The 24174-nt window shown below is 45.9% G+C and overlaps 1 protein-coding gene and 1 long non-coding RNA gene across 4 annotated transcripts in view; both read right to left on the bottom strand.

Annotated features, from left to right (window-relative positions):
• Positions 1 to 24174, bottom strand: part of LOC125942970 (neprilysin-11-like) — a 633184-nt gene that overhangs the window by 180356 nt on the left and 428654 nt on the right. The window lies entirely within an intron of this gene.
• LOC125942973 (uncharacterized) lies at positions 9115 to 12481 on the bottom strand. Its single transcript, XR_007465454.1, has 3 exons — positions 12025 to 12481; positions 11140 to 11246; positions 9115 to 9273 (listed from the first exon to the last, which is right to left on the bottom strand). It is a non-coding gene; the product is annotated as an uncharacterized LOC125942973 (long non-coding RNA).

The following is a 24174-nucleotide window of genomic DNA, read 5'->3' as shown; positions in this document are numbered from 1 at the left end:
TAATTTAAAAAAATCAAATGTAACGTTAATGTAATGACACGTTCCAATGTTAGAAATGTAACTGGAACGCATTCCATTCGCATTAAGGTAACTTGTAACGGGAACTCGTTCCAAGATTTGGAAGGAACGAGGAACGAGCTTTCGTTCCTGTTTTAGAGGAACGTGTACAACACTGCTTGTTTGGTAACAACTTTATTGATAGTCCTGCAAGAGCTTTCGCCGACGGGGCCTTAGGTCTTCCACGTGGGGACGTCAAGGTGTTGCCTCGCCGCCTCCTCGCTGGCCTGCTGGACGCCCCAGAGTTGATCGCCGAGGCTGGGGCTGCACAAGGCAACGGCCCACCGTGGAGGAAAGGTTCCGGAATTATCACCGTGCGGGTTTTCATTACAGTCCCAGAGCATGGGAATTAAAGAGGCTATCTCAGTATAACAGACCTTGTATATATTTGTCGGGTATGTACCGGGGTAGAGTCTGTGGTATTGTGCCGGTTTAGGGTACGTCAGTGTCTGCAGTTGTCTGAAGGCTACCGCCTGCGCCCTGTACAGCTTGTCGCTGGGCGGAGGGAAGGTTCGGCGGGCCAGGCAGAGGGCTTTGGTAATTTCGTTGTAGCTCGCCAAGCGGTCTTTAGTGCTATCTCATGACGACGGTCACCGGCGTGGTTCGTGAGCTCGCGCGCCTTGGCGTGTGTCGTCTCGTTTCGGTTGCGATGCGTGTCCGATACTTCTTCCATGTGCGCTGGGAACCATTGGATTCTGGTTTGAAATTCTACCTCCCGCTGGACATGGCGATTGCTCAGGACTCGGGCCCCTTTCCGTGAGATCCATCCTTTGGCGGAGCTTCTGACCGCTTGTCGTGAGTCGCAGAGAAACATCGTGAACGTCGGATCCGTGAGGGCGAGTGCCACCGCCGCTTCCTCCACTTCTTCTGCACGCGCGCACACTACACTTGCCGATAAGCGCATTGTGCCTTTCTAATCAACGACTGCCACCACGAATCGCGAGCGTTCTGCGTATTCCGCGGCGTCAACGAATCGTGTCCCCGGTTCGTCTCCGTGTGTGTGGAGGAGAGCTCTGGCTCTGGCTACCCTTCTGCCCCGGTTGTGTTCCGGGTGGACGTTCCGAGGAATCGGGTCGACTCTTAGCGTTAGTCTTAGCGTTAGTCTTATTGCGTCCGGAACGGCGACTTTCTGTCCTTGTTGTGTGTGGTAACGGATGCCGAGACTTTACATGATCTGGCGTCCCGCTCTCATGACAGTGAGAGCGGGACAGTGACAAGAACTTTTATTGGTCCTGAGAAACTGGCCAGGGGGAGCCGAAGGCACCCTCAGGTCAAGTCGGTGGCTCCGCCCACGATGGCACCGGGAGGCGAAATCCCGTTGCGATGTCGTGGGCCCTCTGGACTGCCTGGAGTTGGTTGTGGTGGTGGTCGCTTCTTAGGAACTCCTCCCACTGTTCCTTTGTGGCAAGCATATAGTTTTCTAGGGCTGGGCACAGCCAGAGCATGTGATCGAAAGAGCATGAGTCGGCTCCGCATTTGGTGCACGACTGCGGGAAGTGCGGGTCTTATCCTGCTAAGGGACTGCGGAGGGGGGTACATGCGGGTTTGTGGCATTCCCAGCGTGTTAGCTTGAGATTTATTTAGTTTTGGGTGAGGAGGAGAGAACCACCTTCTTTCCAAGCGGTAGTGTGAGACGATCTCGTGAATGGTGCACAATGGGTCTTTCTGGATGCTAGCCTCGTTACGAGGAGGGCCGTTGACGGCTGCGCGGGTCGTGAAATCACGCGCCAGCCGGTGAGCCCTTTCGTTGGGGTTGCAGCCGTGCGGTTGGATTGAGTCTCCCAGGTGGGCCGGGAACCAAGAAATGTGGAAATATGCTTCCGTGCCAATTTGACTGAAATTAGTGAGCTTGTTGATCGCAATTCTATTCACCCGTTTCGATACGCGCGTTCATGCCCGCTCTCTCAGGTCAACATCAACCAAGACCTCAGGACACCTGAGGTGTCCCGCTCTCATGCCCCCTAATTTTTCGAGTTTTGAAGTGTGCTGCGCCTCGGCGATATCGCTCAGCGTGTTGTGAAGCCCGAGCTGGAGCAAGCGGTGAGTGCTGGTGGACTGGGGTAGACCTAGTGCTATCTTGTACACCCTGCGAATTAGGACGTTGATCTTGGCTTCGTCTCCCTTGTACCAGTTGTGCAATGCGCGACGTACACAATGTGGCACATGACGAAAGAGTGTATGAGCCGTGTGAGACTCGCCTCCCTCATTCCGTTTTTTCTGCTAGTTACCCTCTTGAGGAGTCTCATGGCGTTGGTTGTCTTGTGCTTGAGTTTAGTAATCGTTTCGCCATTGACACCGTTGGCCTGGATTATCATGCCCAGGACCCTTATTTTCTGTACTATTGGGATGGTTGCTGCGTTGCTCGTGCATAGTCTGATCTCTTCGTATTCTCGCCTGGTCGTCGCCGCATTCCTACCACCCTCGGGTGGTCGGCCCCTTTGCGTGGGACGGTAGTGTAGGAGTTCCGAATTTTTCGGCGAAGATCGTAACCCTGTACACATGAGGTGTTCCTCATTTGTGTCAATTGCTAGTTGCAGCGCCATTTCAATGTTACCGTCGCTGCCTTCGTGCACCCAGATGTTGATGTCGTCGGCGTATATGGTGTGCCGTACGTCTTCGAGTCCCTGGCATTTTTCCGCTAGCCCAATCATGACCAGGTTGAATAGCGTGGGCGAGATGACCAAGCCCTGCGAGTGCCAGTGCTTCGCAGCGTTTGCTCTTCTAGATGGAGGTCGCCGGCCACTAAAACAGCTCGTCTCTCTGTCAAGAAATCTTTCACGTAGTTGTACGTGCGTAAGCCGAGGTTACGGTGCGATTTTTGGCCTAAGATCGCCGAGTGCGCGATTCTATCGAACGCGCTCTCGAGGTCGAGGCCTAGAATAGCTCTGGTGCCTCTTGTCTTGCCGTCGAGCACCTGGTGTTTCAGTTGTATCATTGCGTCTTGCGTGGACAAGTGTGGGCGCAATCCTATGATGGATGGTGGGTATGCCCCTTTCTGCTCTAAGTGGGCTTGCCAGCGGTTAAGTAGTGCGTGCTCCATGGTCTTGCCGATGCACGACGTTAGCGATATGGGGCGAAGGTTGTCGAGGCTCGGCGCTTTTCCGGGTTTTGGGATGAGGGTCGTTGTCGCAGTTTTCCACTGTTGTGGGAGACTGCCACGCTGCCAGCAGTCATTGATGTATGCCGTCAACTGTTCCACAGATCGGTCGTCGAGATTCTTCAGGGCGCGATTTGACACTTGGTCGGGGCCCGGCGCCGATCTGCTGTGGAAGTTGTGCAGTGCCGTCCTGGTCTCTTCTGCGCTAAAGTCCTTATCGAATTGTTCGTTCGGATTCCCCTCATACGGGCCGTGTTGTACGGTCGAAGTGTGCGGCAATTACTTTGCTCGTAACCGGGCGGTCACTGCATCTTCGCCGTGCTTCTCGAGCTCCTTGTGCAACAGACGTGCGAGACAGTCCCTCTGGCGGGACTTTGTCTTCGTTCCGTCCAACAGGTACCTGAGCAGGTTCCACGATTTTCCGTTGTGTAGTTGGCCCTCCGCTGCATTGCATAATTCGTCCCATTGCTGGCGGTTGAGCGTGCGGCAGTGTTCCTCCATGTTGCGGTTGATCTCCGCTATTTCCTTTCTCAGCCTCCGATTGAGTCTCTGTCCCTTCCATCTGGCCAGGACCGAGTTCTTCGCCTCGATGAGATGCGTCAGGCGGCTGTCCATATTGTTCGTTTTGACCTCGGTTTCGATGGTCCTGGTTGACGCTTTGGCGTCCGCGACCAACGAGCGGGTCCACGCTTAGATGTCCGTGATGGTATCTCCTGAAGGCTGTTGTTGGTCTCGTTTTTTTTCTAAAATATTCCCAGTCGGTCCATTCGAATTTGCTATTACGGCCCTGCGCCTTGTCCGGTCTCGGGATGTGTATTTCGACGATAATGTGGTCGCTCCCCAGGTCGGTCTACGTGTTTTTTCACGTGGTGTCCGTCGTCCCAGAGTTTCTGACGAAGGTCAGGTCCGGGGTCGTGTCCCTGGTGGTGGAGTTGCCGATTCTCGTCGGATGCACCGGCTGCGTAATTAACGTCAAGTCGAGTTCCTGCGCGTCTTGTCCGAGTTGTCTTCCCTTGGCCGTGCTATATCCGTAACCCAACGCTGTGTCTGCCGCGTTGAAATCGCCCCTTGCAATCAGCGTTCGGGACCCGGCAATCTTGAGCGTCTTCTGAAACAGCGTCCGGAAGCGTTGGCGGCGTTTCGACGGACTGCTGTATACGTTCAGTATGAATATGATTTCCTTTCTCTGCTTGGTGGGTATCAGTTCGATGAGAGCGTGTTCCATCTGGACGCCACTTAGTGGTCAACGAATGTGAGACTCTTCTTTACGAGCGTGCATGGACCCTCTCCCTCGATATTGCTACCGTGAGTTTTGTAACCTGTTAAAGTAGCCGCGTTCGTGAGCGTTTCTTGGAGTAATGTTACGTACGGTTTACGTGTTGCGTGTCTGATGTGTTGCTGAAGAACTGCCTTTTTGCCGGCTAAGGCACGGCAGTTCCACTGACATATTACTATCCTTCGATTATCGTTGGTCATGTTGAAGCGGATGTGAGTTACCCGGCTGGCCTTGATGGTTTCTAGGTCCCGCGTCGATGCACGCCGTTACGTGTCCGCTTTGCGTGAATACGGGGTGATTCAAAGTCATCTGCAAGTTTCCCTCGAGGTTAGTGGTCCTGTTTGCGAGCCCGAGGACTGTTGCGTGAAGGGTCTCAATGCTACTTTGCATGGTGCATAGCATTCTCTTGATGTCAGTAATTTCCGCTCGTACCTGGCTCTCGAAACCTCCCTCGCGCATTTGTTGTTGTATCGCCCATTTTTTCGGGGCTGGTTCGTCCGCGTCAGGAATGCTCGCCGGCAGCGGGGGTTGTGCGCTCTGTTTATTTTGATCTGCCGCGGCGCGCTCGCGTCTGAGTTCTCTCATCTCTTGCATTAGCTTTTGGACTACTTCGCGCATTACCGCGTTCTCTTTCCTTAGCGCCTCTAAGACGCCGTTACCCGGCTTTTGATTGTGTTCGTCGACTTTAGGTGCTTTGCCGACCCCCTACCGCGCCGTGCCCCGGACAGTATGCGCCCAGCTCACCTTGTCTACGGGAGCTGGTGTCCTGGACCTGCATCTCGTCGGAGCGCGGCTGTGTTTTTGCTGCTGCGAGACCGGGACCGGCTAGGCGATAGCGACCTGGATCTGCGTCTGGTCGGCTGGATGGGAGGGAAGTCTTCCTGCGTCAGTTGGTTATTTGCGTTTTGGCGCTCCTATCGTCGTCTGCGATTCACGTACGGAGTCTTGTACCTTGCGTTGCAGGCTTTGTCGGCGGTCATGTGAGCACCGCCGCACAGGTTACACTTGGGAGAGCCTTGATGTCCTCGCTCATGGTTGCAGAGGCCGCAGCCGCGGCAGATGCGGTTGGCGGGATTTGGGTAACGTCGATGCGGTGGCCGAGGCGACCGCATTGATAGCAGATGTCAATCTGCTTGCGATACAACTTGCAAGGAATTAGTGTTGCACCGTACCTGACGAGGTTGGGTACCTTGAGTCCGTCGAACGCGATGACTACCGTGGTCGTAGTGCCGATGCGTTTGGCCGCCAGTGCCAGTGGGTTTCTCTGGTTTACGGTGTTCTTGTCCAGCACTTGGGGTCCGTCCTCAATGGCGATGCCTCGAATCACTCCTTTCGTTGTATTTTCGGCTGCCGTTTCATACGCGTACAACACTGCTTTGGTGAAATCTTAATTCCGCACGTTCAGCCTCCGTGAAAGTTTTCCCCTGCGTTCTAACGGTGCCTCGGTGAGGCCAAATGAAAACGCGCTTAACGCCTGAACTTACTCGCTTGCCCACGAGTTCATAACTCGAAGGAGCGCTCCGCGGCGTTCAATTGGACATAAATACAAGGGGTCAGGCAAGGAGACACAATCGCTCCAATACTATTCACTGCATGCTTAGAAGATGTATTCAAGCTCTTAGACTGAGAAGGCTTAGGAGTGAGAATCAACGGCGAATATCTCAGCAGCCTTCGGTTTGCAGATAACATTGTCCTATTCAGCAACAATGGGGACGAATTACAGTAAATGATTGAGGACCTTAACCGAGAAATTCTAAGAATAGAGTTGAAGAATATTATGCAGAAGACAAATATAATGTCCAATAGCCTGGCAAGGGAAAAATAATTCAGGATCGTCAGTCAGCCTCTAGAGTCTGTAAAGGAGTACATTTATCTAGGTCAATTACTCACAAGGGACCCTGATCCTGAGAAAGAAACTTATAGAAGAATAAAATTGGACTGGTGTGCATACGGCCGGCATTCCCAAATCCTGACTGGGAGATTACCAATGTCGTTGAAAAGAAAAGTCACAGGCCTGCGAGGCACACGCAGCGCAGTCACAGCGTAAGATGGTGGAGCGGCTTAAGAGTCGCAATTTCGGCACCACGCACAACAGGGTCTTCGCAGCAAAGTCTCTTTGCCTTGTTTTGAAGAGAGCGATCTCAACTGTCCGTCCGGCGTCGACGGCGAGCTGCGGTTTGTAATGCTCTCTGCGCTGCAGTCTGCGGAGCCCGATGATGCTTCGTTGTAGCTGCGCACGTAGCTCTACGATTCGCTTCTGCAGCAGCGGTTCGTACCTTGCGAGGAGACGTCATAACGTGTACCGAAGAGGTACCGACAATACGTTGCGGATATCTCGCAACGAAATCGCGTATATTGCGCGCCTCGTCTCAATCGCATCTCGTCGTCTGCGCCTGTGCATGTGGCTTATGCAGGCGCCTCAACTAGATGGCGCCACCATACTGGCAGAGGCTCGGGTCTTCTGAACCTGCGCGCCTGCCTAGGGCGCTTTTATTAGCGGCGAGAAGTTGGAGTGGCGCCCTCTACGAGTGACGTCACGGCCAGGACGGCGCTCACTCGGCTGCTGCGCGCACTCGTTCCCTTCGTGCATGCTTGGGGTATTGGTGGCTCGAGCCATACTTATTGAAGGATAGGCCGGCTTCTTTTTACTCTCATGCCTGAACGGCAGTCATGAAAATATGCGGTCTGGATATCGCAAGCTATGTAGCATTGAAGGGGTCTATTGGTTTTGCAGTGCGTATATGCGCAGTGTCTGTCCGTAAACTTTGCGTAAAAAGAATGTATGCAATTTTACACACGAAGTTGTGTATGATGCTTCGCAAAACACTTTAGATTCTCTTAGTGCTTAGCTATGAAAGACATTGCATTTTACAAGGAAGAAAAATCTTGGTATTAGTATTTGATATCAATATTATAAATGCGTGTAAGAAAACTATACAGCAAATCTTTTATGATGATTCTTATTACTATGGTGAGTCGCTCTAGTCAAATATGGCTACTTTATTAATGCATAAACGGAAGAGGTAGGCGCGCATTTTTTATGAAAACGCTTGCTAATACTTTCACCGTTCTTCAAGCACGCAATGGGCACCCGGAAAACGCATTGCTCATGGCTGTTAACACGACGGCGGGTCACGTTTAGTATGTATATACTTCACGGATACCATAACAGCAATCACCTGAAGGAACAGTTTCGTGGTTAAGATCTAGAACCTATCAATTTCACGCGAGAAAATGTTTCATAGTGACCCTCAGTTGCCTTTATCGACATCATGGCACAGCCTTTACGCAACTAAATCTACTGACTGTGGTTGTGGCGAGGCATGCATTATTCGCGAAACCCATCAGTTCACTACAACTTCGAATTGAAACCATGAAGCAGTTCTTTAAGCGCGAATTGCAATGCCTAAGGTATACTCGAGGCGATACAGCGCAGCTTAGGCTGTGCTGAAGAGGAAAATTCAAACGCCTTCTGCCTCACCATGTCTCGATCCTGCGTTGTCCAACTAGAGAAACTGAGAACTATTCGCTACGTGAGTACATAAAATACAACCTCTCATACCCGCCTCACAGAGAAGACACCACAAGCCTCAAACGAATTCACTTGTCTTTTTACCTCCACAGGGGAACAATGATATCTTCTATAAGCATAATACTGGTAATGAATGAGGCTTCGGCTTCTTTCTTGTGGCAGCAATACGGTCCAGAAGGCATATTTCACTAAAACATTTGGGCCGTGGAGTCTGTTTAAATTCGCCAAACAGATTGTGATGTCTGTTCCTCAAGAAACAAGCAGCAGTAAATTGCACAAGTAAGTTGAACATGTAACACGGAACAGTGAATAAATATTGGTACATTCCTTTGCGTATTCTGCAAATAGCAGTAAGCCTCAATTAGCTTTGCTTCAAATTACCACCACTTGAAATTAACTGGTGAGGAAGGAACATCCTAATTTGGAGAAGCAGTTAAAGGAACAAGTGGTGCTGGTTGAATGTAAACTGCACTGTCAGGTCCTCGTGTGACTGCCGAGCGTTTCTGTGAAGAAATAAAAAATTAGATACTATACCATGAGCTACTCGTCATAAGCAAAAGCGTTTTAATGGGCTAAAATCAAGGTAAATGTAGCCGTCATATGTAGCAGAGATAGTGACATGCTCGTTGCACCACTGCAAGTATGGTATCCCTACTGTATTATTGCGATAGCAATTATCCCTTAAGAAAATATGAGATGAGTTTCACATGAAGGTCTGATGACTTTTGACATTACAGCCAAATGAGTCTCTGATGTGTTTCTTCAGAAATATTCTGATGTATTCCTAATGTCATTCTAAAACATATTGGCCACCGTCGTTCTGATGCATACTTGATGAGTGTTTTTCTTGTGAGCATGAGATGTCTTCCTAATGCGTGCTCCAAAGCAGTTTTCGTGTGACCGTGTCATGTCTTCCTAACGAGTCTCTAGTGAGTTTATACATTAGATTGCTGGCATTCATAGAATTCCTAAACAAAATTAGCCACCACGTGTAGCAACATTTTCTGATGTGTCTTTGGTGCTTGATATACATATATCAAGCTAAGGTGCAGCACTTTTTTCGGCATCCAACATGTACGTAGGCTGGTACATATGCTGCACATTAGACATTTCTCAACGAAAAAAAGTTGATAAAACCATTTATTGAGCATATACCACGCTTCCTTAAAGAGAGAAGGTTAAATGTAAGGAACACATAGTATCTGACTGGTTACGGATGTGGTATTTTCCTTTCATTTAATCTCCTTGCTAGTCTCTGAGGAGAGGCTGTTTTTGAGGTGGAGGGTCGTCGTCTTGGAGTGCACGTGTACCCTGCATGGTGAAAGGACAGAAAATTAACAAAACTTGGCAATGAACCACAGGCACACTGTATCACTTGCTGCGGAACGATCTGGATATGTTAGTTGTGTGAAAAGTTTATGCGATGTCGGTTCACATAAAATCGTTGAGGAACCGCTGTGTAGCCTTTGGGTGTAGCAGTAGCTACAGTATGCCCAAATTTTTCTTGGCTGTACAAACATGCAACATGGATCAGCTGTGGGGTGTACATGTTGTGAACTACTTTGGCTGTATTGGTTTCCACTCGACAAAGAGCAGCAGTGTCTGTGGATTGCTAGCGGGAATTGGAAAATCTATCTGATCACTTGGCGTGGAAACAAGCATAGCAGTGCTGGTGTAAGGGCAACCCATTGCAACCCCGAAACATTTAAGTGCCAGCCGTTATAGAATATTTGCATGAGCTACTGGCATAGTTCTCATGCATTTCAAGTCCACTATGCCATGCCTATGTTGGCCTATGTCCACTACGTCAAACCTACGTTGCTGCTCTCCCAGGCACATGTTGAGGCACCGGCCAGTCTGCCCCATGTAAATCTGACCAAATATGCCCATGATCAAAGGAATAGACCACACAAACCCTGATGGATACAAGACAAGTTTGGTGGTATCTTTAACTAAGCAAGTCTCTCTTGCCTGGGTGTCTTTCTCAATTCGCTTGTGGACTGCTATGCACATATATAACCAGAAAGAAATAATGTAGAGAGGATATGCACGACAGTCCGCAAGTGAATTGTGAAAGGCGAGCAGGCAAGCGAGGCTTGCTTGGTTAAAGATACCACTAAATTTGTCCAGTGTGTGTCCGAGGCAGTGTATTGTACTCCTTTCCCATATGGTCAAATGGACATAGTGCAGACTGGCCAATGCCTAAATATGTACTTAAGATATCAACCATATTTGACTCAAAAGACCAGTATGCTCATCCGTCTTGGCCGTGCATTGCAGCAATAGGACTTCTGGCCAGATTACGATCGTCAACTATTTTTCACCTACAGTGGAAAATTGACACGTGAAATCAGTGAGGCATACTGCATAAATAAAAAGACGTGTGAGCCAGCCCCATTGGTCTCCCTTCTCTCACAGTGTAAATTTTGTCCTGAAAAGTTACATGAACTGACTGGCAAACTCAAAAGGACACTACAAATTTCACCTAGTGGACACAGCTGCTTCTCAGAAAATGCACAAATACAGAGATGGGTATCCATTGGCATACTGTAGTAATAGTTGGCGCAAGTTAGCTTCGACATTGCTGCCACACTTCAGCTGTCACAAGGCTACACCGCCACATTTCAAGAAATTTAAGCTCATCATATGTGTATTTGCCAGTGGCAGTTAGTCTGAGAACAAGACAGAAATTATTGTAAATAGCAATGTTAAAGTAACAATGGTAAGCAAAGGTAAGCACGCTGCACACTTAGACCTGTGACATATTTGGCACACTACAGTTCGAATTCTAACATGCACAAAAACTGCACATGCGTGTAGCATAAACAGAGAAAAACTACAGAAATAAAAGCTACAGCATAAGGAACAGTTTCAAAACAATAAAACCAAAATAAGAAGTGTAATATACTGCGTGCAAAGCAAAAATAAAATTGAACTTGCAGCCAAGTGATTGAAGCGAGAAAAAAAAATGCTAAACATCAGGACATGTTAGGTTTAGTTTTATATAGAACACAATAATGTGTGCATAATGTTATCAACACAAATAAGCAGCAATTTGAATAAAGCTGCATAAATATTTAGCCTATTTAGTAAGCCGAGTTGAGTAATATGTCAATAAGCTTATACACAAATCATACTGAGATCATACTTTCTGGTACACGTACACTTCATACATACCTGACATGACATCCAGATTACACGTCGTGCTGCTGTAGCCATCGCTGCGGGATCCCTGCATTTCCCTGCCATTATGTGGACACTGCTGTAGGGTCACGGTCTCACCACTGCAAAATGAGTTCTGTGTTAACTTATAGCATTGATTGGCACAATAAAACTGTCATATTGTGAACACATGTAAGGTGCACATAAAAACAGTCCGGAAAACTTGTGTGCACTAGTGCAGGGTGGCAACGGAGCACAAGGTCGAGTCACTAAAGAATTTCATGATAATAGGGACCCCTTCATGAAAGCAAAACTTTGAACACACACGCAGAAGCACATACAAGAAATGTTTGTTTACATACTAGAGTTTGCTTTCATGACTTAGTTTAAACAACTTTCCCCAACACTGTTTAGCTACGTCAAAGTTATGGAAACACCCATTGTTTTGAAAAGAAAGCTGTACTAGTAGCAAGCTGTGACTGCTTACATTTTCGTTTTCTCCTCAAACTGCTCGTACACCGAAAACCTCGTAAGCAGAGATTATTTACAACGTCGAAGAGTTTATAAGCGAAAAAAACGTAATTGCAGTAAGAATCGGTGAAGAGACAAATGAGTCGTTATTATGCAACTTCAGCAGAAAAGCGGAAGCGCACGCACAGGTGAACACGATTATTTCCGAACGTAATCTTTCTCATCGGAAGAAAACGCTTATCAGGATATTCAATTTCGCATCAAAGCAATAAATTTGCGTAACTAAATTCTGACAAACAGCACGCAACATGCACACGCACAGGTTTCACTGTTGTCGCGGAAGTTCTATTTCCTACGTTCGCAAGGCACGCTATGCACACACGAGGAGCACGCACAACACACGTGTACTTAGCAAGTACGACTGCTTACCTTTTCAATGGTACGACGCTCTCCAAGTTGCCGGCGCTGCGTCGACGACATTACTCCCATCATAGATGTTGCTGCGTAGTGGACGAGCTGAGGCACGCCAGCAATACCGATTATTTCTTTTCGACGTACAGTACACCCAACATTCCGCGACAACCAGACAAAGGCCACGGCGTGAAAATCGTTCGTCCACATTTGCCTGGCGCGCCACGCATACGGCGAGTTTGCAGCGAGACACAAGGCATCTTCTGGCACTTTTGTGCACGCTAACTACGTCCCGTTTCATTACAGCAAACACAAAAACACACGATGAAGCAAAGACATCGTCGCAGCACACTAGCAGTACAGCTCGCACAGACGACCGCCATCTTGAAGACTGAGAAAAAACAACAGCGCCACCTGCATACTTGTGAGGTTGTTGGGCCTCCGTGATGCAAAAACTTTTAACTAATAAATTCATGTTTTGTGCCGTGTTACGCCCAGCTACATATATATGTTGCGAGGCAAAACAAACCACCGAAGAGTATATATTTTACGCTATATTTTATCGCAGAAAGAAACTCTATGACGTCTTTTAATTTTTAATTGCTTCCGCCCTGTGCAGCCAGCAAAAGCATGGCCTTAGAGATTAGAGTATTATGTTATCCTTTGAAAGCTGTCGCTGGGGCGTCAGTTGAATGATTTTGACTGCCTGCGCCGTCACTTCGTTTTAGATAACTTCCTGCTGTCGTTAACATCAGCTGTAGGCTCAGAAATTGTCGAAACGATCTCTGCAGTGTACCTCGATCGTAGTTTTCGCATAAACCCCAGAATTGGTTTTAAATCAACATTTGTTCCAGACTATGTAACACTGCGATTTGCCTGTAAATTGTGCTCGATATGATAGACTAATAATCTGTATTATTAGCCCCCCCCCCAACCAAAAAAAAAAAAATCAGAGCCCTTCCACTATGTGAAGATCGAAGACCAGCGAAGCTGTTGGTTTTGCTTAATTATATTTAAAATTGTTTTAATTTGGTTGTTATGTTAAATGGTTGGAAAGACAACACATAACTTCGTTGCATCGCCGCGCGCCGTATTCTGTATGTGCGAGGGAAAGCGAGTTTAGGCGACTAGATTCGCACCACCTTGCACCATCGGCCTCAGCACCTTGGGCCGCTGCGCGTATCGGCTTCTCGTTGCTTTCGCATCCATTCGCGCTGTTGAGTGCGCCGGCGCTCCTCTACCTCTTCGGAGTGAGCGACACGGGTCTTACCCATACCGAGTCCAAGGGGCAACTGATGACGTCGTTATGGAAATGGCTATGTCACGAGAGAATGAGACACAGTTACTGGTTGGTAGACTATTGCGTTTTATCACTGACGTTTCGACACGCATTGTCATAGACTAGCGTTTGGGCAAGAATGTTCATCGCTCCGGCGCATTGTTTTTGTCTCTCTGGGTCCCACTTGTGACAAGGGTAATTCAAGGGCGCGTTACAGGTCCCCGAGCCCACAGGGGTATGCGCCATTGAGATTGGACCTTTTCTGCACTATCGCCAGGATCGGACACATGGCATGCGCATGTGCCCTTGCGCTTGGACCCTTTTTTCACTACCTCCAGGATCGGCCCACTTGATTTTTTTTTCAACATTTCGGACATTTTTTTTTTTTTGCTAGATCGTAACCAAGGACAGCTTCGCTGTATAAAAAAATATAAGAAAAAAGAAAAAATACGAGTTGGTTTCATACACATTTTTATGTCATGTGCTTTGACATTAGCAATGACAAAAAATATCTGTGTACTCCTCTCATCAGAAATCCTAATATGCATTGCCATTTGAGTCTCTGATGTACTTGTGATGCTAAACAACATTAGACGATGCATTTCTGATGCCTGTCTGATGGCACATTAGAAATGCATGACGTCCTAATCAGAAACTCATGGTTCATTTTCATAAGGGATATGGACACTCCAAAGCGGATTTCTGCCGTCGACGTCGCCGTCGCCAGTGCCGTGAGGTTCCGTATGACGTCAACGGCGATGAAATCGTCGCCGCGCTCCGGACGCTGTATGTGCGAGTGAAAGGGCGTGAGGGACGCGCGCTTTCACAGGCAGCGAACGTACGTCGAAGAGCGAACGCGCGTTCGCCGCCGTGCTCCTTGAAGGGCTGCAGAATTAAGCGTCTCTTTCCTCCTTTTCATATATAAAGAGCAAACGCGACTTTTTCCGTCGCGCAAAAAGGTAGTGGGGGGACGGGAGGCCCTTATGAAAATGAACCATGAGTTTCTGATGAGGACGTTATGCATTTCTAATGTGTCATCCGACAGGCATCAGAAATGCATCGCCTGATGTTGTTTAGCATCACAAGTACATCAGAGACTCAAATGCCAATGCATCATAGGATTTCTGATGAGAAGAGTAGGCAGATTTTTTGTGGTATTGCTAATGTCAAAGCTCATCACAGAGTATGTATGACGCCAAGTCGTAAAAAAAACGGAGTTCTTTAGCATGCACCCAATGCATTCTGATTTCATTACTTAAAATGTTAGCAGGGTGACTGTCATGCCAGCCATTATACCACTTAAATTTAGTTCACCATACTCGATGTTTGGCAGTCACACAGGGTAGACATAGATCTGTGTAATGAAACAATTACAACTAAGATCATGTGAAAGATCCTGGGAATGAAATGATGAAATACCTGGGAAAAAATGCTCTTCTGGTAGGCATGCATTACTATAAAATGAAGCCATTTCAGAAGCTGTATGTTAATTATTTTTGATAATTCATTGCACAGCCAACTATAAAAGAAACGAGTGTACCACAGTTGATTTAAAATGTTTATTAGTAAAAGAGTTATTCTTGCTGACACATGACAGAACTGCAAACAAATTAAAAGCTATTTATCTTTAGAAGCAAACAGCCATTAGAAAATTTAGCACTCTTAGAATCTCTTCGGGATAAAGTGAGGAAAACAAAGGGAGACATATGAGTGCAAACTAAGAAAAGTGGCAGTGCAACCATCCTTTAGAGATGATTGGCATCTTTAATGCTATTAGCAATGCATGTTAAGATTAAGGGTAATTATGTTTTATATCATGATCATTATAGAAGGTGGCACATACCCAGTAAAACATATCCAGTGACCAAAGTTGGCATCAAAGAGGTTAAAGAGCGGCACATACGCAGTGATCCAAGTTGGCATAAAAAAGTTCATTGGAGGGCAGCACTTAACAATGGTACTATGACCCAAGTTGGCATCAGAGAGCTTTACTGAAGAGCTCCACATACCAAGAGTTACATAGGCAGTGACTAAAGTTAGTCCGAAGGTTGGTTTTGAACCCAGTTGCCTCATCACAACCGGATGCTCTTCCCATTTGACAATGGACTACCCAGTGACCCAAGACGGTGGGAAAGAGTTTCAGCGCAGGCATACGCATAAACTGGGTGAATTCCCCAAGAATGCTCGTAGCATTAAAGTATGGGAATTTTCGCATGCTTATTCTTCTTGTGAAAGCATACCTACACGCTGAATACGTCTGGTGGTGAATAATCTTTCCTTATAAAAAGAATTTTGTCAGATGTATTATTTACAAGCGAAATTGGAATGAGTGCTTTATTCGTGGCACATGCCTACATTTTCAACCAGTCATATACTGTCAAAAGTATGTTTACTTAAGCCACAGAAAACTATCGCATACTGGTTTCAGAAAAGTGAAAAGCTGCACTAGTCCCATCAGAATATGTTTACCTATATTCCACCTAGGCACACAGACTACGCTTATCATTGTTATAAAAACCTCAGTATCATACACAAATAAACAAGTTTGATCTTATATTGTACTTGCTATTATAGTATTATATTTTACTTGAATATGTGTACTTGCTCTTTCATTTACCAACAAAAATATTTTTGTTCCCTCAAGAAGCTTTGGTAGGTTGAAATGTGAAGTTTAGAATGGGCTGCAACATTAAATTTGGATGGAGCCCTATGCAGCAGTGCTACCACTGGTGGTAAATTAAACTAGAAAAATAGTACTGGTAAACATTCTCATTCACAGAACCAGACAAAATTTATTTTTTTCCCACATTTACACTTGTGCACACAGTATTTATTAGTGCAACAAAAAAAATCACAAAAGACAAAAAATTCACACAAGGCATGAGTTAATAGGAAATGACCAAAATCGCTACACCAAAAAGAACAAACACTTAACATTTAAAAGCCTGAATCGCCAAGTCTGGAAACTTTTACACCAATTTTGATGTGTTGAACAAAATACAATGAAAGCACACAGCTAACAGCAAAGTATAACAGCTATCTAGAAAACACATTGTGGTAGACTAGATTAGGTGCAAACATGCAAATTGTCAATTATTACCTTTGTATACTATCCTGCACGACTCGTATTGTTGCATTTATTAACACAGTTGGTCTGTACAATTACAGAACTACACGTGAGCATTAAACAGGTGGTAACAGCATTTTAGGAGAAAAATGTGTTGCTCTTATTCAGATAAATAAAATAAAATACAAGGATGAAATGGTATATAGGGCAATTTAAGAAGGACATAGCTTAACAAAAAAGAGAAAGGTTGCCCAAACTACAGTCAATGAAAGATAGGATTCACTAATTACATGTTCACTTCTTCATTTTGCTTTCATCAAATTGTATACACAGTTTACATGTGACGTCACATTCACCGTCTCTCCGCCATTGCTAGGTACTTCGCTTGTATTATGCTCCGTGTTTGCCGCTCACTTCAATGCATACATGCCACATCATTATAGGTCTAGGAGCTGTGCAATGAGAAAAATTAGAAGCCCGGAATTTTGCCCTTTGTACAGACAGGCTGATGCGGCTGACGCAAGCTCACTATTGGCCCTTTTCACAGCGATCTCGTGGCCACTGCCATGTTTGATCACATGGTGATGCATCCATGGCTTGCCTCAGTGTTTACAATGAATGTATTACACCGATGCAGTTAAGCAAACCTCTGTTCCAGGAGATATCGTAAATGGTGACTGGGTGGTCGACACGAAGCTTTGGCCACAGCTTCAGAGAACATGCAAAAGCACTTTCGGAGCTTTTAAGTTATGTTCAAAAGGGGCGAGCAGTGTATATGGTGCTTGTTCTAAAGGCGGGGCTAAATATGTATTCCAAGCTATCCAAACATTCCGCTTTTGAATTGAATCAGGATTAGTGTTTTGCTGTGTTACTTATTTGGCAAATATTTTGACCAGCAGCTTGTCACGTTTCTGACTGAGTAAAGTTGCTTGGTGCCCCTCAGTCACTATCAGATTATTTTCTGCCTAATTCCCTCGTGGGTGCAAGTGCTCAGTTCCAATAGATTTGGTCTTGCTGCGCGCAAGGCTTGAAACATAACTGTTTTGTAATTTGTAATATCTTGTAGCAACGATGTGCTATCGCTATAGCAACTCGCTTGCTCTTGTGGACCGTCAAGAAACATTCAGCTTCGCCCATTTGTGCGCTATCGGTGTAGTCCGTCATTTATTATGTGCATATATTCAAGTGTACACCAATTCACTTATTCTTGACACGCTGGTGATAGAGTGGGCAAAAATTTCCGTGCCAGTTGGGGTAGATGTGTGTAGATACTGTGCGCGAAACTTGGCGTTACTCCCTTTTTAAGTGACGTTACTCCCTTTTTCATTGTTCAACGAGCGGTACGCACTCTCGCCGACGTTCTGGGGCTGAAGCCTTTTCTGTGAAGGTTCGCAAAACAATGCTGGCAGATAAGGAAACGCTGTATCCTCCAGGAAAGCCAAACATTTCGAACTGCTGGTAACACGTATGGACATTTGCAACAGCAGTCCGCGAACTTGGCCACACAGCTTCATTCTATTCCTTCATATGCCAGTCACTTTTTGTAGCCAACTATTGCACACGTATTCAATTCACACAATTCAATCCAGCATGATTGGAGCACAGTGTGTAAGTGAAAATTCAGTTGCGTTTCTGACAGCTGATTGCACAGAAGCAAGATAGAAGCAGTAATGGTTTCGCATTCGTGCACTGTCGCTGAGGCCACGTGCGGCAAAAACCGCTCCGCTAAAAGGGTCCCTAAAGTAAAAATCAAAATTTGAAACAGCGTGACCTGTACAAACTCATGTCGGTGCATATGCAGCTACAGATAGAGATGATTTCAGTCATGACACATGTAAATATAATTATAATTACGTGGTGCTGCCTATGAATAACATGACTCTGCAAGAAATTAAGATCTATAAATTGCGGTAGGCTCACAATTGTTTTAGTTAAGAACCTAGCTGCAAAGCACCTGCCATCAGGCGCACCTTATCATCTTGCTTAGTGAGAAAAGTCAATGAAAGCACGTTTTTTTTTGCGTGCGGCAGTGAAAACTTTCTTGGTTCACAGAAGACTTGCCTCTCACACAGATTCAAACATGCGCGCGCAGTTTATCTTTTGTGTGTGGGCATGTGTGTGTGCAAAACACACGCTTTAACTCATGTGTCCACTCCTTTCTGCGAGTTCTGGCTTACTAGATGGGATGTGCACCCTGCCTGTGTGAAGCGAGTATAGTATGGTGTTATGAAGCCCAAGGGGCAGCCGCAAAACTTTTACGCTTCCAGTACCCTTCCATGCTTTCGTTGTTTTTGGGTATAACTGCAGCAGTTAGACATGAGTAATTGGATGCTACTAATTAGCTTTAGTTAACAATATTTGTGTTCACGAGAGCAACAAATTGGGTAGGCTGATTTAGGTTCATGGTTGGGGGCAGTCTAAGACAACCACGAAGACAGCAATATGACAAACACAGCAAGAGAGCTGAGTACTGTGTTTTTAGTCTCACTTTCTTTGTCCCTTGCCGAGTCCTCAACCATGAATCTATTGCTTAAATAAGTAAGAGAGGTAATACATGTACATGTTCTGAAAACGATACCGACTTATCCGGGCTAACGACAAGGCACTGACTTTTTTTACAGCGCTATCAGTTCATGCTGCCCTGTTATCACTTTTGGTAAACGGGCCTATAGTATATGCCTGATTCTGCATAGTTTGGCTTCAGGGCAGTGTTACTTTTTTTTAAAAGACAACTGACAATAGCGCAAATTGACATGATCATGACACGAGTAGGAACCTCGGATCAATAATAGGGGGGAGCGCGAGCAATGGCAACAGATACACTTGCAGGAAAGAGCAGAAGTGAAGCATGTGCAAACTACGTATACCTTAAAATGCCTCACGAAAACATGTCATAGACCAAATAAACAGAGCTCAAAATTAATGTCTATTAACAACTCACGACACAACAGACAAAAATAAAACAACTATGGTACACAAGTACAACCTCTTGAAAAGGTTGCTTGCATTACGAGAATGCACACTCGGTGGATATGTAGTGAATGCTGTCAAGGTATCATTTTGCAAAATAGTACTTCCATAGCTTATGCACGAGACAGAGAACGGCACAAAATGTTGTTTACTCATTGTGGTTTCCTATAGACCTATAGGTAATGTCCAAGCACAAAGCTTATGTATCATGTTAGTTTAACAAATGCCCTGAATGCTGTGCTGAGCAAAGCCATCATACAGGAGGCCAACATAGGCATGACATAGTAGACTTGAAATGCACGAGAACTACGTCGGTAGCTGATGCAAATATTCTATAACGACTGGCACTTAGACATCTCAGTGTTGCATTGGGTTGTCTGTACATGAGCACTCCCATGGTCGTTTCCATGCCAATTGATCAGGTAGTGAGAAGATCTTGCAATTCACGCTAGCAATCCACAGACACTCCTGCTCTTTGTCGAGTTGAAACCAATACAGTCAAAGTAGTTCACAACACGTACACACACCGCAGCTGATTCACATTGCATGTTTGTACAGCCAAGAAATATTTCCAGATACTGTGGTTACTGCTGCACCCAAAGGCTACAGGCTATACAGTGGTTCCTCAACGACTTTGTGTGAACCAACATCGCATAAATTTTTCACAGAACTAGCTAAAGCATCTCCAAATAGTTCCGCAGCAACTGATAGCAACACATCTGGGCAGGACCACACTATCTTGCACAAGTCAGAGATGAGGAAAGGCTCGCCGCACCATGCGAACTAAAAAGGACTTTACCACAACGAATCAAATAACAAGCAGGAACACTGAAAGCAGAGATAATTACCACAAAAGGTGGGTAACTTATTTGATACTGCTTTGCCTTTACAGGTACTGCGGGGGTACATCAAATCAATCAGAATAACATAACACAAGAATCTTACTCTTAATGCAAGTTAAAAACGAATTTGGCCAACACCTGTTGTTTTTTGGAAGGAAATTAAATCCCAAGGCTTCTTAGTGTTGAGCAGCAAGGCACACAGGAGATGAACTTCCAATACTGTCATAGTGCATTGACAAAAGCAGCAAACAATCAAAAAGGCCGGGCACATCAGCATACTTCATACTCTGCTGCAACTAGAGGACTGCAACTACCGGCATGCAGTGCAACATTGGTGGTGCAGTGCAACTCAAATTGTGATCAACCTATTATAACCATTGTCCATAAAGTTTAAAGACCGAGTCCATAAAAAAAAGACGTTCCACACTTATCATCTATGTAGCTCCCCTATAAAGCAATCTCTCTTACAGTCCACACACAGCATTTAACGCTTCTCGAGGATTAGGAAGCAGTTAGAGAAAGCCTCTTTTGACAGCGCATTCAGTTCCTCTCTCATGGCATCTTGAATGACCTAAACACTCGCCATGCAGCATCCTATTAGGGCTCTCTTACAGTGTAAACAGAAGAAATAAGTAAGCAGGTGTGCTGCGGCGTAAGTAGACCGACATGGAGAGACTCGATGACCACGAGGAGGCACGTGTGAAACGGTGGTGTTGATGAGAAGCGCTTCCCGTGGGCAGCGCGTGCAAAGGGACACACCTGTAGTGCTGCACTGCCGACCCGGGCAGCATTGCATGTGTAGCGTGCGTTGGAAAATGTGGCCCGACTATTACTAACTGATTGAACAAGCGTGGTGTGAGCGCGCACAAACATGAATAGATCACACTGAATGGCTGCAGACAACGACTGTCAAAACGCTGGCAGCAAGCGCATATATACGCCGCAGCAGCGGGTGAAGGTACGTGCGGTCTATCGCTTCAACGGAAACTGAGTGGCGAATGCACGGCGCATAAAGGTCAGAGCCGTGTGGAGATAAGAGACGGTGCGGACGAGCGCGGTTGTTGGCAGCGTAGAAGTGCCCCCCCCCCCCCCCCCGCGCTCCCTCCGGCGCTGGCTTCTCGCTTCCTTGCTTGCGCGTGGGTGATTGAGTGCGTTCGCTCTCCGTGATAGCGCGCGTCCCCGCACGCTTCCGCTCGGGCATACGGCGCGCGGCGAAGATTTTATATATAGGGAACCTCACGGCGACGACGGCAGAAATCCGGTAAAAGTGTCCATATAATTGCTATCGCAATAAAAAAAATGTGGGGAGAGGCCAGGGGAGCAAAGAGGATGCACTAGTACAGCTTTCCTGTACTTAGCGATAAATTTTGTAATGTTCAGGGCAGTGTGCAGCCTTGCATTGTGCAAAGCACTCCATTGTCCAGATGACCATAGGCCAGGGCGACATGGTCGCAGTACATCATGCATGCCTTCGAGCACCTCTCTGGATTCTCCATCTGCCCTGGGTGTACAGAACGATTTAAGCTGAGCGTCCCCAGAAGTAGGCCCTGTGTGATTGAATGCATCTGTCCCAGAGTGTTTGCCAGTCTTGGAACACTCTCCTATCATCCCACCACTGGACACATCCACTTATGTGAAGCACATGCTTTTCTTATCTCCCACATGATACCAGCCCAGGAACTTTTGGCTAACATTTTGTACCACAGCTTAGTTCCAAAATACTGTACTACACACAAGAACTAACACATGTTTTGGGGAATAGCTTCTATGGAACAAAATAAATTGGTCTTTGAGTATTACAGACAATGGTTGTATTGTAAGCCTAATTTATTTCACAGCTTGTTTTGAGGGGTGTTTAAAAGGATACTACAGAGAAACAATGAATCAGTTTAGATTAATAAGTTGCTCTGAAACAACGCTAGTCTAATTGATTTTGATGCAATAGGTTAATTATATTAGAAGAGAAAATGACGGTCAGTTTCATTTGTGAATTTCTTGCTGATACCCCAGGGTCGGTACATCATTGTGACGTCATAGATTCCATAGTATTCTTGCATATCAGCCGTTGTGGTTCAGCAAAAGTTCTTGAAACTTCTTAAGTCCAGACTTTGGCTTTTTTAGAATTATATTTAATTCATTTTTACCGATAAATATTTAGCTAGGCCTGAGGGGACCCAGTCGGAATCCATGCTGTCACGGTGACCTGGTGCAGGAACTTCAAGGCGGTTGTCACCACCAGTCTTTAGTTTTTGCATATTTTCTGGCTTACCAAACATCTCACCATAAGAGTGGCTGTTTCAGTATTATGGAAGGGCAATGTACTAACTGTTCAAAAAATGTTTCTCTTTAGCATCCCTTTAAATGGCTTCAACACCAAACTTATCATTTAGCGTGCACAAATATGTGTTGCCATTGCAAACTACAGCAACACATTTTGCACAATAGTCATAGGCACTGTGATGTGCTCTCCAGTGCATTTGGCGAGGACAAATTGACAGAACTGTTCCTGGAAAATGTGCCCAACACTTTGCCGCACACCCTGAACACTTCAATGCGGAGCACAATGTGCCTCAGACATGTGCATTTTGCATGCCCCTCTGAACAAACAGCAATGATATCAATTAGACGGCCAAAGTGATCATCCACAAAAACAAAAGATTTGACTCTCTTTGACTTGTCAAGTTCGACAGTGCAAAATGTGAAGGAGCCTATTGACATCTTCCTATAGTAAATGCCATCACTCCTGTGTACAGCCTTGCCATAGAACATAACCTCTCCATTTCGCACACACTTCTTCCTCAACTATATCCCTTCACTAGCGTTCGGAAAATGTCATCAACATCAGCGCTCCTTCTCGTTACATGATGCCATAACAATGGCAGAGCCTGCATCAAACAAAACTTTTCAACAATCTGCCTTTCAGGATGCCTGGTACCTCTAACCATCTTAATGAGCTTACCATTCATAGATTCAATGAGAACATGGAGTAAGCCCACAGAGGTCCCCATCCTTCACACTGTCAGCCAGGTGCAAAAGCAAATGCGAATTAAAAGTCATGTTGCTAAGGCCATAGAGCTCCTCATATTCTCGCAGAAACTTTAACATTCGAATCTTTATAGCATTAATTTCTCAAGTGCGATCCGGTCACTCAACATACAGTTCATCATGTCTACAAAACACAACCAATGCTTAAAATTTCTTGAAGGGATGTAGCCAGATAGAACAACAGGTGAATATAACAGTAACCAGTTTCGCCAGTCGGCAGATTTCCAATATTGACATCCTTGAGAGACCTTGGCAGCCTAGACATTTCCCAGACAGGACGTGGCCTAACAACCTTCCATCAACCTCTTCAAAGCGATCACGAAGGTGAAAGCCGTGGGATGCCCTTGACTTCAGCCATATCAAGTTGTGGCTTTAACAAAACCGGAGCATACTGCATGCATATAATCGACCACAAAGCCAGAACAAAAAGTGAAGGAAGCCAGAAGTGTGAGAACGCTTGTGCCTTTCACTCCACAACTTGCTTTCTGTCTTTGTGCTCTGGCTTTGTGGGCATGCTTTATGAAAGAGTCATTCGTGCGCAGCTTAGGGACAGATTTCGGTGCAGGGTTAAACACGGCAATGGCCATTACCTCGGGCAACAACTTGCCCCGGGCTTCGCACCAACCGCAACCATGTTTACCATTAATTGGGTCATGCCCATAACTTCGCTCCTGGCTACACTATCGACCGGGCAAGGACCAGGATACACTTTTGTGACTCTTTCACAGCCTTGAGTGTCCAGCCATTTTACACCACTACAGGAAAGCTCTTCATTTTCAGCACAAAAGGTAAAAGAAAAGTGTTCATAGCGGGTTTCTGTTACCGAACCACAAACCAGCTAGAATAAGATTATTAGCCCTCTCTTTAAATGCAGTTCATTACTTGGGCAAGAAATGGCCAAATTCCGTAGCTGCTGCTCTCAAAGAGTGAAACACCATCCGTGTTAAATGTCAAACTAATATCAC

The sequence above is a fragment of the Dermacentor silvarum genome, chromosome 2 (genome assembly GCF_013339745.2).
Source record: "Dermacentor silvarum isolate Dsil-2018 chromosome 2, BIME_Dsil_1.4, whole genome shotgun sequence".
NCBI lineage: Eukaryota > Metazoa > Arthropoda > Arachnida > Ixodida > Ixodidae > Dermacentor > Dermacentor silvarum.
Note: the sequence above shows the minus strand (reverse complement) of the source record. Positions and strands in the feature narration are given on the sequence as shown.